The sequence below is a fragment of the Archocentrus centrarchus genome, chromosome 8, assembly GCF_007364275.1.
Source record: "Archocentrus centrarchus isolate MPI-CPG fArcCen1 chromosome 8, fArcCen1, whole genome shotgun sequence".
Lineage (NCBI taxonomy): Eukaryota > Metazoa > Chordata > Actinopteri > Cichliformes > Cichlidae > Archocentrus > Archocentrus centrarchus.
In genome coordinates, this window is record NC_044353.1 from 15,749,290 (window position 1) to 15,768,172 (window position 18,883).

The window sequence follows — 18,883 nt, forward strand, 5'->3', positions numbered from 1 at the left end:
GAGGAGAAGTTAAAACCAAACCCACGTCTTCCACCTCTATTTAAGTCTGACAGAGAGCAGCTGGACCGCTTTTTTGCATTTGCGCAATTTTTCTAAAATTAGAAACATCCTTTCTCAGAGTGATGCTGAAAAGCTAATTCATGCATTTATTACTTCTAGGCTGGATTATTGTAATTCATTATTATCAGGCTGTCCTAAAAGCTGCCTGAAAAACCTTCAGCTGATCCAAAAATGCTGCAGCTAGAGTACTGACAGGGACTAGAAAGAGAGAGCAGATTTCTCCCATATTGGCTTCTCTTCATTGGCTCCCTGTTAAATCTAGAATAGAATTTAAAATTCTTCTCCTCACCTACAAGGTCTTGAATAATCAGGCACCATCTTATCTCAAAGACCTCATAGTACCATATCACCCCAACAGAGCACTTCGCTCTCAAGACTGCTGGCTTACTTGTGGTTCCTAGGATACTTAAGAGTAGAATGGGAGGCAGAGCCTTCAGCTTTCAGGCGCCTCTTCTGTGGAACCAGCTCCCAGCTTGGATTTGGGAGACAGACACCCTCTCTATTTTTAAGATTAGGTTTAAAACTTTCCTCTTTGATCAAGCTTATAGTTAGGGCTGGATCAAGTGACCCTGAACCATCCCTTAGTAATGCTGCTATAGGCCTAGGCTGCTGGTGGGGTTCCCACAATAGAATGTTTCTTTTCATTCACCTTATTTACTTTGTTTATACTCCACTCTGCATTTAATCATTAATTGATATTAATCTCTGGCTCTCTTCCACAGCATGTCTTTCTCTCCCCTCAGCCCAACCGGTCACGGCAGATGACTGCCCCTCCCTGAGCCTGGTTCTGCTGGAGGTTTCTTCCTGTTAAAAGGGAGTTTTTCCTTCCCACTGTCACCAAGTGCTTGCTCATAGGGGGTCGTTTTGACTGTTGGGTTTTCTCTGTATTATTGTAGGATCTTTACCCACAATACAAAGAGCCTTGATGCGACTGTTTGTTGTGATTTGGCGCTATGTAAATGAAATTGAACTGAATTGAATTGATTATTGTACTTGCATCATTGGGAAAGAGATCTTCACAGTAAACAATATTCATTTGCACACATTTACATAACACAATAAAGGCCAATCCAGTTTTGCTTCCTGTGAGGAGAAGTTAAAACCAAACCCACGTCTTCCACCTCTATTTAAGTCTGACAGAGAGCAGCTGGACCGCTTTTTTGCATTTGCGCAATTTTTCTAAAATTAGAAACATCCTTTCTCAGAGTGATGCTGAAAAGCTAATTCATGCATTTATTACTTCTAGGCTGGATTATTGTAATTCATTATTATCAGGCTGTCCTAAAAGCTGCCTGAAAAACCTTCAGCTGATCCAAAAATGCTGCAGCTAGAGTACTGACAGGGACTAGAAAGAGAGAGCAGATTTCTCCCATATTGGCTTCTCTTCATTGGCTCCCTGTTAAATCTAGAATAGAATTTAAAATTCTTCTCCTCACCTACAAGGTCTTGAATAATCAGGCACCATCTTATCTCAAAGACCTCATAGTACCATATCACCCCAACAGAGCACTTCGCTCTCAAGACTGCTGGCTTACTTGTGGTTCCTAGGATACTTAAGAGTAGAATGGGAGGCAGAGCCTTCAGCTTTCAGGCGCCTCTTCTGTGGAACCAGCTCCCAGCTTGGATTTGGGAGACAGACACCCTCTCTATTTTTAAGATTAGGTTTAAAACTTTCCTCTTTGATCAAGCTTATAGTTAGGGCTGGATCAAGTGACCCTGAACCATCCCTTAGTAATGCTGCTATAGGCCTAGGCTGCTGGTGGGGTTCCCACAATAGAATGTTTCTTTTCATTCACCTTATTTACTTTGTTTATACTCCACTCTGCATTTAATCATTAATTGTTATTAATCTCTGGCTCTCTTCCACAGCATGTCTTTCTCTCCCCTCAGCCCAACCGGTCACGGCAGATGACTGCCCCTCCCTGAGCCTGGTTCTGCTGGAGGTTTCTTCCTGTTAAAAGGGAGTTTTTCCTTCCCACTGTCACCAAGTGCTTGCTCATAGGGGGTCGTTTTGACTGTTGGGTTTTCTCTGTATTATTGTAGGATCTTTACCCACAATACAAAGAGCCTTGATGCGACTGTTTGTTGTGATTTGGCGCTATGTAAATGAAATTGAACTGAATTGAATTGATTATTGTACTTGCATCATTGGGAAAGAGATCTTCACAGTAAACAATATTCATTTGCACACATTTACATAACACAATAAAGGCCAATCCAGTTTTGCTTCCTGTGAGGAGAAGTTAAAACCAAACCCACGTCTTCCACCTCTATTTAAGTCTGACAGAGAGCAGCTGATACACAGTTTATCAGTATGGACTACAAGACAGCACTACTGATTTTAACTCTCTGCTGGGCAGGTGAAAATATCTTCTAATATGCAGCTTTTAGATGCGCCACCAGCAAATTTAGTCTGATATTTTTTATTCTCTTGACAGGTGTTGATGGTCAGACTCTGACAGAATCTGAACCAGTGGTTAAAAGGCCCGGAGAATCCCACAGACTGACCTGTACAGGCTCTGGATTCACATTCAGCAGCTACCCTATGGACTGGGTCAGACAGGCTCCTGGAAAAGGACTGGAGTGGATCGCTTTTATACACACAGGCAGTTCTCATATCTATTACTCCCAGTCAGTCCAGGGTAGATTTACCATCTCCAGAGATGACTCCAACAGTAAAGTCTATCTACAGATGAACAGTTTGAAGACTGAGGACACAGCAGTTTATTACTGTGCCCGACACCACACAGTGAGAAACAGTAACAGGAGAGTCGCACAAAAACTACTTCCTCTATTTGTCATCAGCACTGGAAGAGCAACTGAATGTGGAATTTAACTGCGACCACAGAGCCTTTAAAACAAGCGTCTACAAGAGAGAACAAAGAGAATTAAAGTTTGATTTTCTAAACAGCGTTTTCTTTATTTGTATCATTATGGAAAAACTGTTCATGAATTTGATATGGAAAATTTCAGACATGACATAGAGCAACTAGACTGACCATAGTGACCGCACAAAATAGTTGAAGTTTTAATTTTTTCAGTTCATTCATATATGATTAGGTTAAATTTAAAGCAATAATATAAAGGCTGATGTATTTATCAGTTTCTAAAGGATATGAAGAGTCAGTGCTTCATGTTAAGAATTTGCAAAACTCTTCAAATTCATGTAATTTCCTCCACTAATTGAACTTTATGTAATAACACTTTACGTTTAAACGTTATTGGTTTAGCAATGGTAGGCTAATAATGTATATCTGAATGTTTATGATATCAACTGTATGAAAATGTTTCATCCAGTGTTTCCTTGTTTCATCAAATCCAGGTACACCTATGTTAATAAATAAATATCCTGTGTTAATAAAGATTATAATATATTAAGTCAAAACAGTTGTGATTTCCTCAACTTTGCATTTATATTGACACTGAACAGAGAACTGGTTTGAGCACTGATCCTTTAAATGTTAAATCCTGTGCAAACTCAGAGAGCTATAAAAAAACCTCCTCACTGATATCAGGCCATAATGATTGAACCAAAGCAGTGTTTTTGGGTAAGGGGGAGGAGTCCATGTAAAAGTGATACCCTTAAAACCTTTTTAGAAGTGGAGCAAAGGCCAGAGACTAGACCTGATATACAAACTGCAGACTGGACAAAGATAACTGACTTTTACAATGATTAAATCTGTTAATTTAGTCATTTCTCTCTTTGTGTTTTCTACCTTGAATGGTAAGGATCTAAAAATCTTTTTCAAAAGCAGATGTATGTGTAGAAAATATTAATGTACTAATGAGCTGTTAATATTTCTGTAGGTACTGAGAGTAAAACACTGACTGAGTCTGAACCAGTGGTTAAAAGGCCTGGAGAATCCCACAGACTGACCTGCACATACTCAGGATACAGTTATGATATTCATGCTGGCTGGATCAGACAGGCTGCTGGAAAAGGACTGGAATGGATCTCTTTTATCAACAGTGGCAGTGGCGAGATCTCCTACTCTCAGTCAGTCAGAGGCCGGTTCACCATCTCCAGAGACAACAGCAGAAAGCAGGTGTATCTGCAGATGAACAGCTTGACAACTGAGGATTCTGCTGTTTATTACTGTGCTGAATAGCCACAGTGACACCAGAGGAAGAAACACTGTACAAAAACTTAACATGCCAACTGTAATTTTTTCTTTAGATGTAATAAACTTCACTTTTACACACTCATATAATTAGTAAAACAAATTAATTTAGAAATGTCTTTGTGCTGTGCTTTGTTCTGCTATTTTGCAATGTTTGATTGAAACTTTTTTTTATTTAACTGGAAATTTACTCTACTCACCCCCACCTGGGCTTTGTTTTGAGGGAGCAGAAAATTGAACTTATGATGGGAGACACTGGCCAATCAAAGATCATTTCAGAGTACATCAGGGGAAGAAGTCCATGTCAAAAGTTGGTTGCAATTGGATTAAAAGTGGGAGAGTGCAGTTATATCCTGTGATAAAGGCTGTGAACCTTTTAAGAGAGAAATGAGATCTGCAGAGTTACTTGTTGTCAAAAGCTGTGTTTGAATTTTTTTTTTTTTGTTTCTGTGAAAGTGATCAGCTTTTATGTCATTTGCTTTGTGCGCTCCACCTTTTCACCTCTTTTGTGACGTGCAAAACCCAAGAACATTGTGAGGTAATCTGCAGGCATTTCCTGATTGAATGTCTGCAGATCAGTCTTCTTCAGTGGTACCTTTTAAAAAAGTGAAGTGTGTGTCTGTGTGTCAGTGTGAGGACAGAGGGGCTCACTTCAAGTCACCTTTAACATCGGCCGTGTTCTCTGTGTGTTTGATGCTGCTGCTGGCGGCTGGACCCTGTGAGGAGCTTCAGATGAATAATAAACACAATAGAAATGCAGAACATTCAGATTAATGATGGAAATAATATTTATTCATTTTCCCACAGGTGTGTATAATATTGATCTCATATAGTCAAACTCAATGGTTGTGCAGCCTGGACAGTCTGTAACCATCACCTGTCAGGTATCTGGTTATTCTTTGACTGATAGCAGCTATGCAACAAATTGGATCTGACAGTGTGAAGGAAAAACCATGGAGTGGATTTTGCATCGGTGAGGTGGAGGTCACCTTTATCAAAACAGTGTTTTGAAGAACAAATTCCTTCACCACACGTACATGTCTTCTTCATCTGTGACACTAACCGGAGTGAATCTGCATCCTGAGGACACAGATGTTTATTACTGTGTACGTTACCCACAGTGATACAAACCACCCACAGACCTGCACTAATATCATAATAGACAAATATATCTATCTGTGTCCACTCATCCAATTCAGGGTTGCCGGGTGCCGGAGCCTATCCCAGCTCTGAAGAGAAAAAGTGATTTTGATGGATTTAACATAAATGTTTCTGCAAACCATATTATTCTTTAGAAACATTAAAACAATTTTGCCCACTTGCCAAGAACTGTATGCTATATGTTCTTTTGATCTGTCTCTATCATGGTGAAATGGAAGCAGTTATTTTGGGGGGGTTCTGATGCAAATAATTAATAACAAGTTTCCTAAAGATTTCCTATTTGTACACGTGATATAACATAAATAGCAGTTTTAACCATTTTTCAGCTAAAACAGCAGATAGCTAATTATTTTACATTTAATTATATTATTATAACCTGAATAACTGATAAAACATTAAAAAAGTAAAAATATTTATCCTTAAGAGGCTTTGAATTTCTGTTGATTCATAGTCACTGTGTTCATTTTGCATTTTATTAAACATACAGTACCAGTCAAAAATTTGGGCACTGAGTCCAAACCTTTGACTGTATGATTTAAATACGATTTAAATAAGAGAGAATTAGCTTCCAAATAATAATACAATTCCTTGAAACATCATTGTTGTTTCTCCAATATTCAGAGGCAGCTTACGCATAAGGAAAACCTCACATCAGTCCAGCTCCTAAAAACTCTGGGTTAGTGTTTTGCATTGTTATTTTCTTTCATCTGCCAAAATATATCCATAATGAAAAAATGTAAACTCTATAGATTACTGGCAAGTTCATCCATATTTCTTTTTTATTATATCAGTGTCCATCAATATGCAAAGTAAACTTCCTCCCAGACTTCTATAAATGATTGATATACTGTATTGCACTTGGTTGCAACAGAAGAAAAAAGGCTCCCAGCAGACCACATTCAGAACCAACATGTTCTCTGTAGCTCTGCTGCTGCTGCTGCTGCTGGATCCTGTGAGTATCACTGAACAGGAACACTGACAGCATGGACATTACACACATTTTATTAGAATTGCATTTAACATGTTTTCTCCACAGGTGTGAAGTGTGAACAGCTGACACAACCACCCTCTGTGACTGTGCAGTCAGGTCAGCATCTGACCATCTCCTGTCAGGTCTCTTATTCTCTTGGCTACTGGACAGGTTGGATCAGACAGTCTGCAGGGAAAGGACTGGAGTGGATTGGGGTGAAAGGCACTGGGAGCTTTCATTATAAAGATTCACTGAAGAACAAGTTCAGTATTGATTTAGACACTTCAAGCAACACAGTGACTCTGAATGGACAGAATGTGCAGCCTGAAGACTCTGCTGTGTATTACTGTGCCAGCGCACCACCGTGTCACAGTATCACAAAACATTAGTAGAGCTGAGCAGAAACCCCTTCAGTGACTGAACAGATGTAGCATGAAACCACCAGAGGAGGCGCTCTCAGACCATGAATGAATTTTTTTTTTTTTACTGGTTTGATGAGAATTATTGAATGCACATTACTCAATACGTGGAAATAGTTTGGAAACATTTCTGATTATTTATACATATCATTTAGTGCATCAAATTTTAGACTAGTTTACTTACATATGTATTAAGGTGTTATGAAGTATAAATCAGTAATAGAGCGTAATGGATTTGCAAATACATGTAACAACAACACAAAGTGTAAAGCTACAGAACAATAAATTAATACATTAAAAGCATTAATACTATTATTGATTGGGCTGAATTATCTGAAGGCCACTAAATGTAAATAAATGATGGGTGCTGTGGAGCTGCAGTGTGGCTCTCTTTGAGAGGGAAGAGTTGATGCAAAAATCTGTTCTTATTCATCTTCACATAAATGTTAAAGAATTTGTAGACAGAGGTGAAATCATTGATGTGCACGCTGTAGACTGGGCAGAGATAAATGGGGAGGAGTACACATATACTTTGTGCATTTACAAAGTTAGCCTGAATAATTTAAGTTGAATGTGGTTTGCAGAACCTGAGAGTGTTTGTCTTTGAGGAGGAGGAGCTGATGCAAACTATGATCTGTACTATGACTGATTGTGTGATGCAGAATATAAGGTTATAAGCTACTACATGAATAACCATGATGAAGCTCCCATCAGCTCACCTTCAGTACCAACATGTCCTCTGTAGCTCTGCTGCTGCTCTGCTGGAACCTGTGAGTCTCACTGAGGCAGAGACACTGTTATTACATTTCTCCAGAAATGAGTGTTTGTAAAACCTAAAAAAATTTACTCTCCCTGATCTCTGAAACATTTTATAAGCATTAATCATCAAATTTGCAGAAATGTGGATGACAGTGTATGTGTTTGTGTTTTTGAGTATCTTGGGGTCTGGTTCACGAGTGACAAGAGAAGGGAGCAGAAGACTGAGAGAAGAATTGGGGCTGTACCGGTCCATCGTGGTGAAGCAAGAGAGAGCTGAGCATGAAACCAAAGCTGTCGATTTACCAGTCAGTCTAAATCTCTATTTTCACCTATTGTCACAAGCTTTGGGTAGTGACCGAAAGAACGAGATCGGTGATGCAAGCTGCAGAAATGGGCTTCCTTCAAAGGGTGGTTGCCTCAGAGATAGGATGAGAAGTGTAGTCTTTTGGGAGGGGTTCAGGCATCTGATGAGGATGCCTCTTGGGTGCTTGTTGGGTGAGGTGTTCTGGGTATGTCCTACTGGGTGGAGGTCCCGGGGCAGACCCAGGACATCATGGAGAGATTATATCTCTTGGCTGGCCTGGGAATGCCTCCATACAACTTATTCATTTCACACAACTAGAGAAGATGATTATTGTATAAGCATCACTTCTTTTAAACAATGATAGGCAACAATATTACAGTAATATTTTTAACAAGTAGAAAAGGAAAAAATACTGTAAGTGGACATACACATATTATATTTGACATATACCTGGAGTTTAATGGTTGCTGAGCATAACAAATGTCAGTATTAACTGAGTATTAGACAGAATATTATGACCTGTTAAGTTGTAGAAAACACATAATTTTATCACTTATTTAAACATGCAGCAGTCATGAGTTGCATTTGAAGATGTGCTTTTGGCCTTCTGCAAAATATGCTGTGCCACTGTGGCCATACCAGCTCATTAAGAGGACTTCGTACAGTTTGTAGTCATGCCATAGAAAAAATTATATAGATCTTCCAGTTTTTGCTTCTCACTTTGTGAAACAGAGGTATTTGTTTGAGAAGGAGGAGGAGCAAATGCAAAGCTGATTTCTTCATTGTCTTCATATGTTCATCTGCAGAGTAAATGTCAGAGACTGCACACTGGACGTCAACTGACTTTCACAATGATGAGGTCTAATTGTTTAGTTGTTTCCCTCATTGTGTTTTCTACCTTTGCTGGTAAGGACATAAATCTGTTGGACAAACAAACATATTTGGTGACAATGTGACTGCAGTAATGAGCTGTTAATATTTCTGTAGGTACTGAGGGTCAAACACTGACTGAGTCTGAATCAGTGGTTAAAAGGCCTGGAGAATCCCACAGACTGACCTGCACATACTCAGGGTTTGGTGGTGATATTCATGCTGCTTGGATCAGACAGGCTCCTGGAAAAGGACTGGAGTGGATTGCTTGGATCCACTATGATAGCAGCAATATCTTCTACTCTCAGTCATTCAGAGGCCGGTTTACCATCTCCAGAGACAACAGCAGAAAGCAGGTGTTTCTGCAGATGAACAGCTTGACGACTGAAGATTCAGCTGTTTATTATTGTGCTCGAGAGCCACAGTGACACAAGAGGAAGAAACTCTGTACAAAAACTTTACATAAGGAGTCCAAAGATTTACTTCACTTCATTATCATGTACACTTTCAATAAAAGTCACAATACATATTCATGCTTTAGCAAGAAATTTGCCTGTTCTGCCATATTATAATGTAGAAATTAAACATTTAGGGGATGTATTTATAATGTATGTTGTGTTTGCTTCTCTGTGAGTAAAGAGTCCTATAAAATGTCAGGTAAAGCATTAGTCTAATCATGCCAGTGACCATGTTTATTTCTGTAAGAATGCCAGTTCCATAACAAGTCCAAACTGACTTTTTACAAATTGTTAATACTGTAACTACTAGCTCCTAGGTTGTTTCAGTCTGCTAGCCTGCTAGCTATGCTAACAAGCTGACTGCTGTGTCCTGACTCTGTCTCTGACACTTGGCTCATTCATGTGACAGTCAGCATACCAGGCTGCTCTGCTAGCAAAGTTAACTAATGTTGAAAGTAAGCAAAAGAAATAATGTGATGCTAGAAGAAGCTATACTATTCAAGTGTCTCGCCCTCACATTTAAAACTAGAACAATAGCATTTAGTTATTTAGCTATTAGTTATTTATCCACTCTGCCTCAAGAAGGAAAACGCCTCTTTATTTTGGTTGAGTGGCTTTCATTGCTGCTCAGAGGTTTTATCAAACAGAATCTTTAATGCTATTTGCAAGGGGAGTGAGTAACTTAGTAACTTTTTTTAAATGAAAACAGCATTATAAGTGGAACGACATATATTCTACTTAATATAAAACTGGTCCATAATGGTAGCAGAAGTAATATCATCCTTAACAGACTTTAAGACCTGCAACAATTATATTTGTTCATGAAAACAAGTTGTGATCTATCTATCTATCTATCTATCTATCTATCTATCTATCTATCTATCTATCTATCTATCTATCTATCTATCTATCTATCTATCTATCTATCTATCTATCTATCTATCTATCTATCTATCTATCTATTGTGTGAAATTTTTGGCAATAACAGATGCCAGATCAATGTGCCAATCAATCAATTCCAATCAAAAAACAAAGCTAGATGTTAAATTTCTTACAGTCATTCCTTGATCATTAAATCTTTCTTTATTTCTAAGATCACATTTGATCACAAAAACAACAGTGCTGGAAATATATCAGTGCTCAGCTTTGGTGGAGTCAGCTAAATGTACTGAACGGATTCCACCCTGAACAAGAAGGTTGCTCCATTCTTCAGTTAAATGCTGCATCATCTGCTCTCCATTGCTGAGAAAAAGGACTAATGGTACAGTGGGATGATGAGATCAAATTCACCTCAAAGCTTTGCAAAAGTGACTTGAAGAAAGACTGTTGTGGACTTGTCCATGCAGAAACCCTGTAAACATTTTTACAGATGCATCTGAAAGCTGAAAATTACAACAAAAAAATTGTGTTATCACACAAAGTTCTCTGTAGCATCATTATTAGATTTTGAGCAAACTTGTGGATTCTATTCCAAGTCCACTGTACTGCAATATTATAACGTTAAATGACAGACTTTCTCTAGGACTGAGTTTGCTCGTTACTTACACTTACTTTTTACATATTTGCTCGTCTTTGTGGTTTTGTCCAGTGGGAGGAAACCCACGCAGACACAGGGAAAACACACAAACTCTACACAGAAAGGGCCGGGGTGCAATCGAACCCAGACCTTCTAGCTGTGAGGCAGCAGTGCTAACCATCATGCCACCGTGCTGCCATCTAATCCCTAATCAATTCCTAATCAACTTTAAAAAATCATATGTTTAGTGTGATTCTGATTATCATGTTAAATACTCATTTACAACAGATGAAAGACAGTTTTGTTTCCTGGGGGGTGGAGTCAAAGCAAAAACCCAGATGTCTTCCCTTAATGACTGCAAAGCATTTTGCGAATGACAAGTGGACACACAATTTACCAGTTTGGATTATTGATTTTAACTCTCTGCTGGGCAGGTGAAAAAAATCATCAATCCTAATATTACACAATTTAACCTAATGTGATTTCATTGACTTCATGGTCATCAAAAGAATCCCACAGACTGACGTGTACAGACAGGTCAGACAGGGCCCTGGAAAAGCACTGGAGGGGATTGTTTTTGTACACACAGGCAGCTATTCTATCTATTACTCCCAGTCAGTCCAGGGCACATTTACCATGTCCAGAGGTGAGTCCAGCAGTAAAATCTATCTACAGATGAACAATTTGAAGACCGAGGACACACCAGTTTATTACCGTGCCCAAGAGACACGGTGAGAGAAAGAGTCATGAAAAATGTATTTATTATATCTAAGGAACAGTGACCCCCCCACCAACTTTCTAATAATATAAATTTTGAAAAAAATGGAAGATTTACAGAATTTGGAATTTAGTAGCAGCCACAGACAAAAAAAGGATTCACAGATAAATCATTAAGCAACTACAATAACTATAGCAACTGCACATTAACTACACAATGTGAATTTAAAGTTTCAATAAGGTGTTTCACTTTTAGGCAAATGTTTTATTCTTTATTGTTCTATTCTTTTGGCAGGTGTGGAGTGTGAACAGCTGACACAGCTGCCCTCTGTGACTGTGCAGTCAGGTCAGCGTCTGACCATCAGATGTCAGGTACCTTATACTATTAGTGACCATCACACAGTTTGGATCAGACATCCTGCAGGGAAAGGACTTGAATGGATTGGATTAGGAGTTGGATCTACATCTACGTGTTCAAAGTGCACGTGTTGAATGGACCACATACAGTCATGTCCAAAAATGTTGGCACCCCTGGATTTTTTCAAGAAAATGAAGTATTTCTCACAGAAAATTATTGCAATTGCACATCATTCAAGGTTCAAGGTCGTTAAGTCAGCTCCTGAGCTCCTGTTTGCAATGCATTTTTAATTTCTCTCCAGATATTTGTGATTACGTGGACCTGATATGTACATAGATGAAGCTTCCTCTTTGAGCAGGAAGCTGTATTTTGTTGCATGGTTGTTTCATACTTTTGTAAAAAAAAAAAAAAAAAAAAAAAAAAAAAAAAAAAGTCCTCAAATGGGGACAATGGGTCTATATTGCAGGATAACACAATAAAGTCAACATGGCTTAAAAAATATAAAACACTACTGAACAGAGTGAAGTATAAGGTGCAGCAAAGTCAAAATATAATGTTCCCACATGTGGATGCAGGGTCTTAGGAGGGTAAACAAACTTTCTCATCACTGTCAAAAAGTCGTCACTGGGACTAAAGACTTATTTCTAAGAGCCCATTTTACAGTAAAAATGCTATGATATAAAAATACAGGTATGCAGGGAAACAAAAAGAACATAAAATGATATTGCTCATATTAAAATATCTTATCAGAAAAATATTGTACTATATGTTTGGTTAGGGTGTATTTGGACACCTGCACTGAAAGAACTCCACCCTGAACAAGAAGATGGAGCACTCGATTCTTCAGAGGAATGCTGCATTATTTGGTTTGCATCTTTGAGAAGAAGAGCTCATGTTAGTTGATAGTGACATTAAACACACCTCAAAGCTTTGCAAAAGCTGCGTGAAGACAAAGAAGATGAATGGATGCAGACTGTCTTGGATTTTCCTCCACAGTAACCTGACATCAGTGCTGTGGAGACTGAAAATGCCCCAAAGCCACATTCTGATATCACAAAATTTTATTTATTTTTTTTTCAAGCATTGTGCTGGAATAATACAGGTTGTTTGTTTTTGCACAAGCACATTATATATTTATTGATTATTGTACTTGGATCATTGAGAAAATGATCTTCACAGTAAATAATAGTCATTTGCAGACATTTACATAACACAATAAAGGCCAATCCAGTTTTGCTTCCTGTGAGGAGAAGTTAAAACCAAACCCACGTCTTCCACCTCTATTTAAGTCTGACAGAGAGCAGCTGATACACAGTTTATCAGTATGGACTACAAGACAGCACTACTGATTTTAACGCTCTGCTGGGCAGGTGAAAATATCTTCTAATATGCAGCTTTTAGATGCGCCACCAGCACATTTAGTCTGATATTTTTTATTCTCTTGACAGATGTTGATGGTCAGACTCTGACAGAATCTGAACCAGTGGTTAAAAGGCCCAGAGAATCCCACAGACTGACCTGTACAGGCTCTGGATTCACATTCAGCAGCTACCCTATGAACTGGGTCAGACAGGCTCCTGGAAAAGCACTGGAGTGGATCGCCTTTATACACACAGGCAGTTCTTCTAGGTATTACTCCCAGTCAGTCCAGGGTAGATTTACCATCTCCAGAGATGACTCCAACAGTAAAGTCTATCTACAGATGAACAGTTTGAAGACTGAGGACACAGCAGTTTATTACTGTGCCCGGCACGACACAGTGAGAAACAGTAACAGGAGAGTCGCACAAAAACTACTTCCTCTATTTGTCATCAGCACTGGAAGAGCAACTGAATGTGGAATTTAACTGCGACCACAGAGCCTTTAAAACAAGCGTCTACAAGAGAGAACAAAGAGAAATAAAGTTTGCTTTTCTAAACAGCGTTTTCTTTATTTGTATCATTATGGAAAAACTGTTCATGAATTTCATATGGAAAATTTCAGACATGACATAGAGCAACTAGACTGACCATAGTGACCGCACAAAATAGTTGAAGTTTTAATTTTTTCAGTTTATTCATATATGATTAGGTTAAATTAAAAGCAATAATATAAAGGCTGAAGACATTAAATTTAAATTAAACTACAAGATACAATAAAACTGCTTTACTGGGAAACTGAGATTCATTAAATCATGCATTTGCAGTTCTGAACATTAAATATTTTTTTAGTATGTTTGTAGGTGTAATTATTTCATTTGTCTTGTTTGAATTGTGTTTTAATAAAAACTCTACAAACTCCATAACTGTGTGTGAAATTATCATTTTTCTTTTTTTTATTGTAACAATCACCTGTCAGGTTTCTGATTCTGTACCCAGCTTGTGAATGCCGCTGTAACATGAAGCCACCACAGGAGGAGCCATCAGACCACCAATAAATTCAAGATCATTTGTTCATAATATTTTAATATTAATTAATTTGATATATTTCATTTATTTTTTAAAATGCAACATAATTCTGATTTTACAGTGATGATTTACTTGTTGTAAAATTTCTTTTTTCTCAGCTTTTAAAGAAAATTATTTATGTACAACAACAAGAGCTGGACTCATCACTAATATACCAAAGAACCTCTGAGTCAAAGAATCTCTGAGTCCTCTTCATCTCACAATTAATGAGAGAAAACTTAACATCATGACTGATAGTAGTTCAGTGAAAGCAGAGCCAGAGGAAGCTGGTCTTTCATGGAATCATGAAATAAGTGTCACACAACTTTTTACTAAAATTTCACATTATGTAGCTGCCATTAATCAGTTCACTGAACATTTTAAATCTAATGTTTGAAAACAAGATGTTTTCAAATGAATCCAAAATTGAACACATAAATTATTTAAATATTACTAATACTATTATTCAAATAGACTATTTGTACATCTTTCCATTTTTTCCTGATCCAAATCTTCAGTCTTGCTCACTGGTTTTGTACTTTGTCTGGAGGTTACATCTTCAGCCTTTCTGCTGGTTGTGTTCTTTCTGCTGTGTGCGTTATCCTCCTTCCTTCTGGTTTCACTTTGGTCCAAAAAAAAAAAAAGAAAAAAAAAAAAAAAACCTCACGGAGGTCACAAAATTTCCTAGATGACCCTTTTACTTTCTTCTGATCAGGTATTACAGGTCAGAGTATGGAGTCATTCATGTTATGTAATCAGCATACCAGGCTGCTGTTCTAGCAAAGTTAACTAATGTTGAAAATAAGGAAAAGAAATAATGTGATGCTAGAAGAACCTATGCTGTTCAAGTGTCTCATCCTCACATATAAAACTAGATTAGCAGCATTTAGTTATTTAGCCTGTTTTCCTCCTAGTCTGTTTCATTTTTCTTTTTTGATTTTTTTCTTTGCTTCAAGAAGGAAAACTCCTCTTCATTTTGGTTGAGTGGCTTTCATTGCTGCTCAGAGGTTTTATCAAACAGAATCTTCCATGCTATTTGCAAGGGGAGTGAGTGGAGTAATGTGGGGGCCCTCAGGGAGGACAAGTCGCTCCTACTGTTGTTACAAGCTTTGCATATTACCATTGCCATAGTTTAAAGTTTGTTAGCCCTCAGGGGCACGCCACTGTCCTGGGGTAACACCAAAACACATTCTTTTTTGTTTTTTGTTTTTTTTAACTATTATTTATTCATTTTTGAAATGAAAACATTATAAGTGGAACTACATACATGATCCTTAATATATAAATGGTCCATAATGGTAGTAGAAGTAATATCACTATTAGCTGAGTTTAAGACCCTCAACAATTATATGTATTCATGAAAACAAGTTGTGAAAAAGCAGTGCCATATTGTGATCTGTTAGTTGTTAGGAAACATGTTATTTTATCACTTATTGAAACAGTGAGTAGTTGTGAAGTTGCACAGTCATTTACCTCATGCTAAGTTTTGTGTGCACTCTTTTCTTTTAGATTTGTCACAGTAAAAACAACTGGCTGCAAAATGTGTTGTAGACATTGGTATGGAAGAACTATGAGCTGTCAATAAAGTAATTCTGGAAGCCACAAGAAACTACAGAGGCAGAGATATGTGTGCAAGTTCAGTCTCAGCATCTCAATAATTGTTAGGTTTGATCATTTGAAAATTCTCTTCTGCATCAAAAAAATATTTGGTATATAGTCATATCTTAGAGAAACATTCTGGTACCACAAAAAGTTTTTTTTTTCTTGCATCGTGCTGAAATAATACAGGTTATTTGTTTTTGCACAAGTCCATCTGCCTGTACTACAGATGAGATTTGATTTGACTGGATGTGTTTGTTTTTTTAGAGATTTAGACACAAAGATGACAGATGTTACTGTTAATGGAATATTATTCCAATCAAACTTCATTTTCACCTGCTCTATTAATTTTAAATCCTTAATCAACTTAAAAATGTATTCATATTTTTATTGATTATTGTACGTGCATCATTGGGAAAATGATCTTCACAGTAAATAATAGTCATTTGCACACATTTACATAACACAATAAAGGCCAATCCAGTTTTGCTTCCTGTGAGGAGAAGTTAAAACCAAACCCACGTCTTCCACCTCTATTTAAGTCTGACAGAGAGCAGCTGATACACAGTTTATCAGTATGGACTACAAGACAGCACTACTGATTTTAACGCTCTGCTGGGCAGGTGAAAATATCTTCTAATATTATGCAGCTTTTAGATGCGCCACCAGCACATTTAGTCTGATATTTTTGGGGGGGGGGGGGGGGGGCGCCGGCGGGGATGCTCGCCCAGGGCGCCAAACAGGCTAGGACCGCCACTGATTGTTATTTATTTATTTCTCTTGACAGGTGTTGATGGTCAGACTCTGACAGAATCTGAACCAGTGGTTAAAAGGCCCGGAGAATCCCACAGACTGACCTGTACAGGCTCTGGATTCACATTCAGCAGCTACCCTATGAACTGGGTCAGACAGGCTCCTGGAAAAGGACTGGAGTGGATCGCCTTTATACACACATACAGTTCTCATATCTATTACTCCCAGTCAGTCCAGGGTAGATTTACCATCTCCAGAGATGACTCCAACAGTAAAGTCTATCTACAGATGAACAGTTTGAAGACTGAGGACACAGCAGTTTATTACTGTGCCCGACGCGACACAGTGAGAAACAGTAACAGGAGAGTCGCACAAAAACTATTTCCTCTATTTGTCATCAGCACTGGAAGAGCAACTGAATGTGGAATTTAACTGCGACCACAGAGCCTTTAAAACAAGCGTCTACAAGAGAGAACAAAGAGAATTAAAGTTTGCTTTTCTAAACAGCGCTTTCTTTATTTGTATCATTATAGAAAAACTGTTCATGAATTTCACATGGAAAATTTACAGACATATATAAAAAAATTAATTTAAGGTGTGATATTTGACTAAGAGTATTTTTTTAATTTCCTTTTCATTAAAATAAAAGGTCAAATTTGAATTATCATTGCAGAAAGCAAGTTGCATTAAGTGCATGAAGTATCATAGTTTTTATTTATGCTTAAAAATTGTTGTTGCATGTTGTCACACAGAGTTACAGCTGCTGAGCAGTTTTGTTTTTTATGGTATCACCACATCTTTGGCTTCACACAGCTGCAAGAACTGAAAAACAGATTTTTTGTTTCCTTTAAACTGAAAAAATGAGGCTTTTGGTCTAAATACATCTTGCTGTAAGTACAGATATGCACAGTAAATATATTTATTATATTATTTATTGTATTATATTATTTATTTTACTTTCAAATGCACTGTGTTAGTGAGTGTGTCATTCTATCTGTAAACACGATAACTCTAAATATTTCAAATTAATTCTGATAAAACTTTGTAGGGGTGTAGAGAGGGGTCATGTTAACAGTCCAGTAAAATTTGGCTTACATCCACCAAGGTCTGCAAGGTCAACTTAATGATTTATTGGTCAAAATTTACAAAAAGCCTCATCAAGATCTAGAAAGTAAAATGTAAAGATTTAAAGTATCGTGTCAAATTTTGACCTCTGACCTCATTTCCCATTTCCCATCTGCCTTTCTTTCAAGTTGACCCCAAAATGTGTTGTGTTGTACTTTAAAGAAAGTATTGTCAACAGAAAGAAACGAGCTGCCTGGTTAGTTAGTAATATACTGTAGCATAATATTATATAATAAGCTCAAATTATTTGTGTCCATGTGTTTACAAATCAGTCCATTACCTACTCCTAGATAATGTTTGTGTAGGAATGAGTTTGTTATCTATTTACAGACTTCCAGCAAGACAGTGACTCTGATTAGACAGAATATGCAGTATTAATATGAGTATTAATCTGCCAAGCCAGCAGACCTGAACAAAAACCCCTCAAAGCCAGAACGCTAACATCATGAAACCACCAGAGGAGGCACAACGAGATCATGAATGTGTTCTGTAGAAACTGACTTTTTACTGATTAAATTTAACAGAACCTCTTTCCATCAGTCTATTACAGTATATAGTAAAAGTGGACAGTTGTTTAGTTATTTTATAGTAAGTGCTCTCTTGTTTCCCAAGGTGTCACCACAGTGGATGATGTCAGTAATAAAAATGGTGTTGTGGGGATAGCAAAGGGAAATTGTGACAGACATGAAGGAAAAAAAAAACACTTTTGTTCTTATGAAAATTATAAAGTATAAGGATTGAACCAAATCAGTGTTTTGGGTAAGGGGGAGGAGTCCATTTAAACTGATACCCTTAAAACCTTCATAGAGGCAGAGCAAAAGTCAGGGACTCACTCTGATACACGACCTGCAGACTGGACAAAGATAACTGACTTTTACAATGATTAAATCTGTTCATTTAGTCATTTCCCTCTTTGTGTTTTCTACCTTGAATGGTAAGGATCTAAAAATCTTTTTCAAAAACAGCAGGAAATATTATTGTAGTAATGAGCTGTTAACGTTTCTGTAGGTACTGAGGGTCAAACACTGACTGAGTCTGAACCAGTGGTTAAAAGGCCTGGAGACTCCCACAGACTGACCTGCACATACTCAGGATACAGTTATAATATTGATGCTGCTTGGATCAGACAGGCTGCTGGAAAAGGACTGGAGTGGATTGCTTTTATCAGCAGGAGCAGCAGCATCCACTACTCTCAGTCATTCAGAGGCCGGTTTACCATCTCCAGAGACAACAGCAGAAAGCAGGTGTATCTGCAGATGAACAGCTT

The 18,883-nt window shown here is 37.7% G+C and overlaps 1 protein-coding gene across 1 annotated transcript in view; it reads left to right on the forward strand.

Moving 5' to 3' along the window:
* LOC115783986 (serine/threonine-protein kinase pim-1-like) overlaps positions 1–18,883 on the forward strand; it is a 1,015,907-nt gene that overhangs the window by 910,157 nt on the left and 86,867 nt on the right. The gene's annotated exons all lie outside the window — the stretch shown is intronic.